The sequence below is a fragment of the Equus asinus genome, chromosome 11, assembly GCF_041296235.1.
Source record: "Equus asinus isolate D_3611 breed Donkey chromosome 11, EquAss-T2T_v2, whole genome shotgun sequence".
Taxonomy (NCBI): domain Eukaryota; kingdom Metazoa; phylum Chordata; class Mammalia; order Perissodactyla; family Equidae; genus Equus; species Equus asinus.
In genome coordinates this window covers 82,191,263-82,200,000 of record NC_091800.1, presented here as the reverse complement: position 1 = coordinate 82,200,000, position 8,738 = coordinate 82,191,263, and the positions used below count along the sequence as shown (strand labels likewise).

The window sequence follows — 8,738 nt, the reverse complement described above, 5'->3', positions numbered from 1 at the left end:
CCTGGGGACTGAGTAGCAGGCAAACAGCAGGGCGGGTAAAACAAGGAGTGTGCAAGCGTTTAAAACCGTTTCCATGGCGAAATGATTTTAGACTTATCCAAATCTGTGAAAGCAGCACAGTTTCCTGTGCTCCTTCGCCTGGCATCCTGGGTGTTAGCATCCTACACAACTCGAGTACAACTATGGACTAAAACCAGGACCTCGAAGAGGCGATGCTGCTAAGTAACCTACAGACCTGACTCAAATTGTGCCAACCACCTTACTAATGTCTTTTTTTTGGTTCTGGGATCCATCCAGGATTCCACATTGCACTCACCTGTCATGTCACTTTAGTCTCCTCCAATCTAGAAGGTTCCCTGGTCCGTTTTTGTCTTTCATGGCCTTGAAGAGAACCGGCTGGTTATTTTGTAGAATCACTTTCAATCTGGGTTTGCCTGGATTTTCCCCACGACTAGATCCAGGTTAGGCATTTTTGGCGAGAATGTTGAAGAAGTGATGCTGAGCCTGTCTCCATGCAGCACAGGAGGATCCACGTGATGAAGACATGTCTCATCACGGGAGAAGGTTACTTCGATCACTTATTTAGAGTGGTGGATAATTGGTTTTTCCATAATCAAGTTAATATTTCTTTCATTTGTTAATAATTAGTATCTTGTGGGGAGATACCTTCAGACTGTGAAAATATCCTATTTCTCATCATATTTTCACCTACTAATTTATTTTCGTTTGCTTTCATTTTTTTTGCATCTGGGTCACCACCACAGCATAGCTGCCAACAAGTGGCATAGGTCTGCGCTGGGGAACTGAACCCAGGCTGCCAAAGCAGAGTGCACCCAACTTAACCACTAGGCCATGGGGCCGGCCCCCTAATATAGCTTTGTTTGCTTTTTACCTGCAAAAATGGTGACTGGAGTATTTGCCAAAAATTGACTTTCTATTTCCATCATTCCTTCTACATTTCTTGGTTTGAACTCTACTGTAAGGAAGAGCTGTGCTTTCTCTCTTTATTTACTTTATGCTGGGAAAGAGAGGAAGCAGACCCTCCCTCTGGGAGAGAGGAGTAACAAACGCTGGCACCCTCAGGACTCAGGCGAAGACCCCCTGCTGTGGGAGGAGCCGGAGAATTAAAACCCTCCACCTGAGAAAACGCACCAGAATTTGTCCTGGGCCCAGGACTCTACACTAACAGGATGGAAGCTTTTTTGTAGATTGTCTACAATTTTTCTAGGTAAACAATCACATCAACAAATAAGAACAGATTTTACTTCTTCGTTTCTGACATTTGTGCATTTTGTTTATTTTTCTTGCCTGATTGTGCTGGCCAGGACCCCCAGGAAGGTTTTGGATAGAAGTGGACGGAGGGAGCATCCTTGGCTCCTTCCAGGCCTCAGGGGGAACCGTTTCGGCTTTGTGCCGTGATGTACGCTGTTGGCTGCGGGCTTCTTGTAGATGCCGTCACCAGCTGGAGAGGGATCTTTGCTGTTCTTATGTTGCTGAGTAAGGGAACCTCTTGGAAGCTCACTCACTCAGTTTCCTGGGCTGGATCGGTTCCCTTACGCCAGTAAGAGGTGTGATGGTACTTACAGTGAAAATTCTCCTTTTCTTGGTGTTAGGTCTTTTTTAGCCAGTCTTTTATATTTGGCTTCTTACTGATACCTGTCAAACTCTAACCGATGTCCCCTGATGGGATGGAGGATAAGGGAGAAGACGTGCACGCGTGACTTGCTGTGTACTTGTTGATGCGTAGACAGAGTATGTGTTGACAAAGGAAATTCAGCTGGTGCTCCGGCACCTTTCCTAACTGACGGGGAGGGCAATGGGAGGCTGACAGAAGGACCCAGGGACTCGGAGGACAGCACAGGGGAGAAGCAAAGAGCAGGGGTGGAGCACCAGACGGCCCCGTTGAGAGGAAAAACACAAGGTTGGAATTAAACTGTAATTGTTTGTCAAACCTTGATCATTATGCTTAATTTTTCCCACAGAAAAGGAGAAAGAAAGACTTTTTCAGATTAAAAGCCTAACAGCTCTGGAAAACATCATTGACCACCTTCGAAGCGCTTTAGGTAAACAGAACTCGGGGCCACCTTGGTGACAGATAAGTGTGAGGATGGCTCCTCATGCAGGGGTTTTTTCCCTGGTGTGAAGAGAAGGAACACATCTGCCCCAGGGACCACGTGCCTTGTGAACAGCTCCCTGAAGGAGCAGGTGGCGCGGTAAGGCCCTGGGGAGAGCAGCAGGGAGCCGCACAGGAGTCTCCTGGTGGCTGTCCATACGGGACACCCGGCCCACCGAGTCCAGATCCGAGGAGTCCTGGGCCGAGTACACGATGTCCCCTCCCCCTCCCAGCCAAACTGAGCGAGGGGCCTCTCCTCTTTCCCAGGATCAACCAGGACGCCTGAGGCCACTGTCACACACCCATGTTGCGGAGGTTGCCTGGTCCTGGTGCCCAGGCCCGGGAGGTCCCCAACCTCCGTCAGACGGCCCTCGCTGCAGGCGGCCTCCTACCTGGGGCTGAGTCTCACATCGGGGGGGCCACCTCCCACCCCTCCTCACTGCCTTCTCAGGTACGACTTCCTAACTGCTGAGGTTGGCCCAAGCATGTCCTCCCGTGGCTTCTCCCCCGAGCCCCACACTTCTCCCTGGAACTTTCCGGAACACCTCCGAGCCTCTTCTCCAGGCCAGTCCTCCTCCCGTCCTCCTGTCCCTCCGAGGCGGACCTCCGTGGACACGTTGCTGGCTCTAACCCACACCCAGCATTCCGCACGCCACACATCTGCCCACCACCCTAAGTCTGCATTGGTTTCAGGGACACGTCGCACCATCACTTTCAAGCTGATGTCAGGGAAACTACTGAGGCCTTGGGACACGGGCTGTGCTAGGCCACGTCACTCGGTTTTTTGTAGATCCAAGCGCAGGACCAAACGTTTACACCCGGTCACCTTCATTCAACCTTCATCTGATGTTTCTTGAGCACCTACTCTGTGCCGGCCCTGTTCTCAGTTCTCTGGATTTATCCTTGTAGACACAGACAGCCCTGCCCTCACGGAGCCCACGTTCTAGGGGCTAGATGTGCCCCACCGTTCCAGCCTGTTGGGAAACTTCTGGGTCCCGACTATTCCTGCTCCTCCAGCCTCGATCATGCTCCAGGAGGCAGCCTGCCGTCTCGTCCTGGTTTAAATGCCAACGAGGATGGGGCCCCAGACACGTCACTAGGGACCTCCCAGTTGCACAAGCTGCTGCTAAGCACAGGCCGGGAGCTGCTCTGAAGTGGGACCCCCCCCTTCAGACTTGGCGGGGTCAGAGCCAGGCCTGGGCCCTGAAACCCCGGGCCCCATGGTCTGCACCTCCTCCCACCGCAGGACTGGCCGACGCAAGCAGGGGAAGAGAGGGAGGTCAGGGGTCGCTCAGCCTGCTGCAAGTTTACCAGCTCGTCCTTCACCAGCCAATTCCCGCTGCTCCAGATACAGATGTCAAGGGGGCCTTTGGCAAATCCCAGCTCCCTGGGACGCGAGTGCTCCTACAGGAGAATGATAAGGTCTCCCGTAAGTCAAGTGTCTAGAGACAGGGCCTCTCCCATGACGGGGCCGCTGTAAGTGAGCCCCGTGCCTATGTGCTGGGGGACAGGCAGTGGGAACTCCAGGAAAGACAGTGGGGCGTCCAGGGCTTGGGGTCCAGCAATGCTGGGACGGGGAGGAACGAGAGTCCTTAAGCCCCCAGATACGACATCACAGGAGTGGCTCCGCAGTGGGCTGCCCCTGAGAGAGGAAGGGACCGCCCAGCCCAGCAGAGCTCAGAGCAGGCCCTCTGGGTTTTGAGGTGGATGCAGTGGAAATGAGACATTGAAGGGGACAGACTAGCTGGGGAGAGCAGATGGCAGCCTGGCCCTCAGACACCCCTCCTCCATCCCTGTGACCACCTCCACCTGGCTCCTCCCACCTCCCTGCTGCTCCTCCCCCCGCTGCGGCACCCCCTACCCCAAGACCCTGCCAGTTCTCTTCTCTCCCCACCTCGCTCACTGCCCCCCTCACCTAAACCCGTACTTTCCGCTTCTCCCTCCATGCCATCAATGCCCATGTGAGCCCCGACCTCTCTAGGGTTCTGTCCTGCATCTTTAACATCCTCTGAGCATCTCCAGGTGACGTCCAGCACCTTAGACTCAGAATGCCCCACCTGCCTCATTCCCCCACCCCCTGCAAGGACTCTCTCTTCTTCCCTCTCCTTCCAGTCACCCGGGTCCTCTGGGGAACTGAAGAGTGGCGCTCACCGAGCTGCTCCTCTCTGTGTGGACCCACAGGGTCAGACTCACCACTCGTGGGAGCTGGGCTGTGGCTCAGAGTGCAGGATTTGGACCCAGCCCCAAATGAGTTGTCACTATGGGGTGATCTTGGGCAAGTGACAACACGTCCTAAGCCTCAGCTTCTTCGTCCTCAAAGTGAGGTACTCAGAGCACCTGCCTCATAGGGGGGGCCAAGGGGTGAATGAGGTGATGTTTGTGGAGCTCTTAGCCCCAGGACCGGCGGGAGGGCCGCACCTGAAGGACCCTGAGGAAAGCATTGTCCTGGGTCAGGGATGACCAAGGAGGAAATCCAGCACCACCTCAGGCCCGTGCTCCTGACTCTCCCAGCCCCACGGCCGAGCTCAGTGCTCATGGACACGAGAGAGCCACGGGAGGGGCTGAAATGCAGGCTCAAAGGAACACCTCGAATGTCTCAAGAAAATCTCCTCTTTCCAAACAGGAGACACTCTCAAGCAAAGAAACAAGCATAAAAGTTTGTCCAAAGGAGCTAAACACCACAAGAGGAAACAGAGCCTGAACTGAGACAACAGGACCCCCTGAAGGGCCCCACTCACTCCCACCACCAGGAAGAAAATATAACAGAAGCACTGACCCTTCTGTGTAAAGAAGAAGCTTTTTGTTCAAAGACTGCCAAATAAAATGAACATATTTAAATACTAAGTTAGAGGCAATGTGGTTTTTTCCTTAAACAAAAAAAGAAGTAAAAATCTAATTGAGCCTGAAAAATCACAAAAGCTTGCTATCATCTAACAGGATGAGCTTCGAAGAAATGTCTTGCCAGAGCCTGTGTCATCCTCGGGGTTCTCCAGAGAAATGGCACCAACAGGATGTATATGTAAATATAGAAAGAGAGCTATCACAAAGAATCGGATCGCACCGTTATGGAGGGTGACAAGTCGGCAAGCTGGAGACTCAGGAAGAGCCAATGCTTCAGCTTGAGTCTGAAGGCAGGAAAAGGCCAACGTCCCAGCTGGCAGGCCGTCAGGCAGAAGGAATTTCCCTCTTATTTGGGGGAGGGTCAGCCTTTTGTTCTATTCAGGCCTTCAACTGCTTGGATGAGGCCCACCCACATCAGGGAGAGCCATCTGCTTTACTCAGTCTACTCATTTCAGTGTTAATCTGATCCAAAACAACCTCATGGAAACACCCAGAATAATGTTTGACCAAGTATCTGAGTACCCTGTGGCCCAGTCAAGCTGACGCATGGAACTAACCCTCACACCCTGTGAATGATTCCATCCCTGAAGAGACTCTGAAGGCCCGATCATCAGCTGTCCCGTGCCTCCCGCTGCTGCAGGCCCCCGCAGAACGCACACGCATGTGTGCACAGTGTGCACGCGCATGCACAGGCCATCTCGTTGCCTCAGGAAAGCTCAGAAACGCACGTTGGGTTCCCTGGGTGTGGAGACGGAACAGCGTTCCAGGGAGCCATGAGGGTTGACTCCTGTGGAAAGCCGGGGCCGACATCCCACCTCAGTGTGGCCGGGCCACTTATGACCAGTGTGCAACCTCGAGGGTGGAATATCATCCCTGAATGAAGCCAAGACCTCTAAGAGAAAAACGGTTTTCCCATCACCAGGAAATGACCCAATTTCAGGTAATTTTCATGCACTGGAATTCCGGCTTATCAAAATGAAAGAGGCTGTGGCTAAGAGAATGGAAAGTGTGTACGAAGCTGGACCGTTCCTCCAACGAGTGCACCTTGTTGCCATCAGTGTTTCAGCTGCAAAGGATTTGACTCACCAGCATTTTCTGGGGGACGACAAGAACCTTTCTTTCTAAAACTGTCAAAGTTTCTTCCAAGGTTTCATTTCCAAACTGGTTCTGGCTGTGGATGAGCCCTACCTCTGATCAGCACATTGAGATGACCAGGCTGGAAAGTGTTATTTGGGTTAAAATATGGGATTTTAACATTTTCACTTTTTTTTTTTTAGTGAGGAAGATTGGCCCTGAACTAACATCTGTTGCCAATCTTCCTCTTTTTGCTTGAGGATGATTGTCCTTGAGCTAAGATCTGTGCTAGTCTTCCTCTATTTTGTATGTCGGACGCCACCAGAGCATGGCTTGATGAGTGGTGTGCAGGTCCATGCCCGGAATCCAAAGCTGCGAACCCAAGACCACTGAAGTGGAGCACAGGAGCTTGACCACTATGCCACTGGGCCGGCCCCAGCATCTTTACATTTCAACATTCATTTCCCCAGAAAGGCAGGTCTGGGGACGTTCGTGAAGCATGTGTCAGAACAACCCTGGAGCAAGAACTTCTGCTTCCTTTGTGTGATCTTAGCAATGGATTGGTACTCCTTGTGAAATGCCACTTTTAAAGGCTATTGGAGACTGAATTACAAGAAACCATTTCTTTTGTGGTTGCTGGCTGTAGGCTCTTCTCAAGAGACACAGACCGCCTCTCCTCTCCTTCCCCAAGGTCCTCAAGTCAACTGTAAGACAGAGGACCGAGGATTGGAATCAGAGAGTGTTTGTGGTGGCATGGCCCTTCGAGGACTTTCATCGCACCCTGCGATCCCAGGAAACTAAGGGAGAGAGAGGACACACTACTCACCAGTCACTGAGTAAGTCGGTGGCAGAGCAGTACGCTAACGTCTCTGATCACAGGCCTGCTCTGTTTCTGCAACACCGTTCTGCAGCCCTCTATCAGTAAGCGGACGTTTCAGTGTCGTCATTTTCTAGTTTCATTCCCTACTTGACTCTTGTGTTGGTTTGCTCAAGCTGCCGCGACAAAGTGCCACCAACTAGGGGCCTTCACCAATAGAAATTCATTGTCTGGCAGTTCTGGCAGCTGGAAGCCCAAGACCAAGGGCAGAGCGGGTTTCCTCTGAGGCCTCTCTCCTTGGCTTGCAGACGGCCGTCTTCTCCCTGTGTCCTCACCTGGTCCCTGCCCTGTGGATGCATTCCTGGCATTTCTGCGGGCATCCAAATCCCCTCTCCTTAGAGGACACCAGTCACAGGGAGTAGGGCCCATCCTAATGGCCTCGTTTTGCTTAATCTCCTCGTTAAAGGCCTGTCTCCAAATACAGCCGCATTCGGAGGTGCTGGGTGTCAGGACTTCAGCGCTGAATTCAGTGAGGAGACGAATTCAGCCCAGCACGCCTCCAACGTTCTTAGAGCACTTGGCGATTTGTAAATTGTTTCCGTGCATGTAATGTGATTGAACCCCCACCACGGTGCTGGGAGGGAGGCGACCCCTCCGCCTGGTCTCCACTCAGAGATAGCAGGTGACTTTCCTGTTGTCACTCTCATGGTCTTCGGTGACCTCAAATGCCAGTAGGCCTTCCAATCCAGAGGCCAGGGTCTTCCTACTAAAGGTTTTAAACTCAGGACCGCCACTATCCGCCAAGCAGGACGTATGGATGTGGTCGATTTACCCAGCAGCCCTGCCCCCAGGTGAGACAAAATAAGTAAAAATTCCTTTCATTACCTTGCCGCAGGTTGAACAGACGTGCTGACATTTTCCTTCCCAGGTTCCACCTCTGATCCTTGTAACATCTCTCATTGCAGCCATTTTCAAGACCTGAAAGTGTTTGGAAACCACTTACAAATGTTTCCACTCTAAGTGACAGCGGCCCAAACAGCTGAGTCACTGCGTTGGGCCCCTGGCAGGTGGCAGAGCTCCCACTCTCTGGACGTCCGTTGTACGACAATGTCAATATACTTGACACTACTGAACTGCGCACTGAAAAGTGGCTCAGATGGCAAATTCAATGGCAGGGGTTTTTTTAACCACAATAAAAAAAAAAGAATACCTTACAAAATGTATCTACATCTACACCTTGAAGAAATTGAAAGAGAACCCACAAAATAGGAGAGATTTTTTTGCAATCATATATCTGATAAGGGACTTGTATCTAGAACAGAAAAAAATCTATTACAACTCAACAATAACACAAATAATCCGGGGTTAAGTTCGCGCGCTCTGCTTTGGCAGCCCAGGGTTTCACCAGTTTGGATCCTGGTCACGGACATGACACTGCTCATCAGGCCATGCTGAGGTGGCATCCCACATGCCACAACTAGAAGGACCCACAATTAAAATATGCAACTATGTACTGGGGGGATTTGGGGAGAAAAAGCAGAAGAAAAAAAAAAGAGTGGCAACAGTTGTTAGCTCAGGTGCCGATTTTTTTAAAAAAAGCCACAAATAATCCAATAAAAATGGGCAAAGGAGCTGAATAGACAGTTCTCCAAAGAAGACGTACAAATAGCCAATAAGCACACGGAAAGATGCTCAGCATCACAAGCCATCAGAGAAATGCAAATCAAAATCACAACATACTACTACACACCCACTAGCATGGCGATAATCAAAAAGATAGACAGCAGGTGTGAACAAGCGTCGGCGAGGAGGTGGAGAGACTGGAACCCTCACACCCGGCAGGGGGAATGCAAAATGGGCAGCCACTTTGGAAAACAGTCTGACAGTTCCTCA

At 51.5% G+C, this 8,738-nt stretch overlaps 1 protein-coding gene across 2 annotated transcripts in view; it reads right to left on the bottom strand.

Moving 5' to 3' along the window:
- LOC123289687 (tensin-1-like) overlaps window positions 1-7,942 on the bottom strand; it is a 55,798-nt gene extending 47,856 nt beyond the window's left edge. For both annotated transcript variants that reach the window (XR_011506661.1, XM_070520153.1), the window contains exon 1: window positions 7,731-7,942. The gene's annotated coding sequence lies outside the window, so the exon portion shown is untranslated. The remainder of the gene's footprint in view (window positions 1-7,730) is intronic.
- Between the last annotated feature and the right edge of the window lie 796 nt (window positions 7,943-8,738).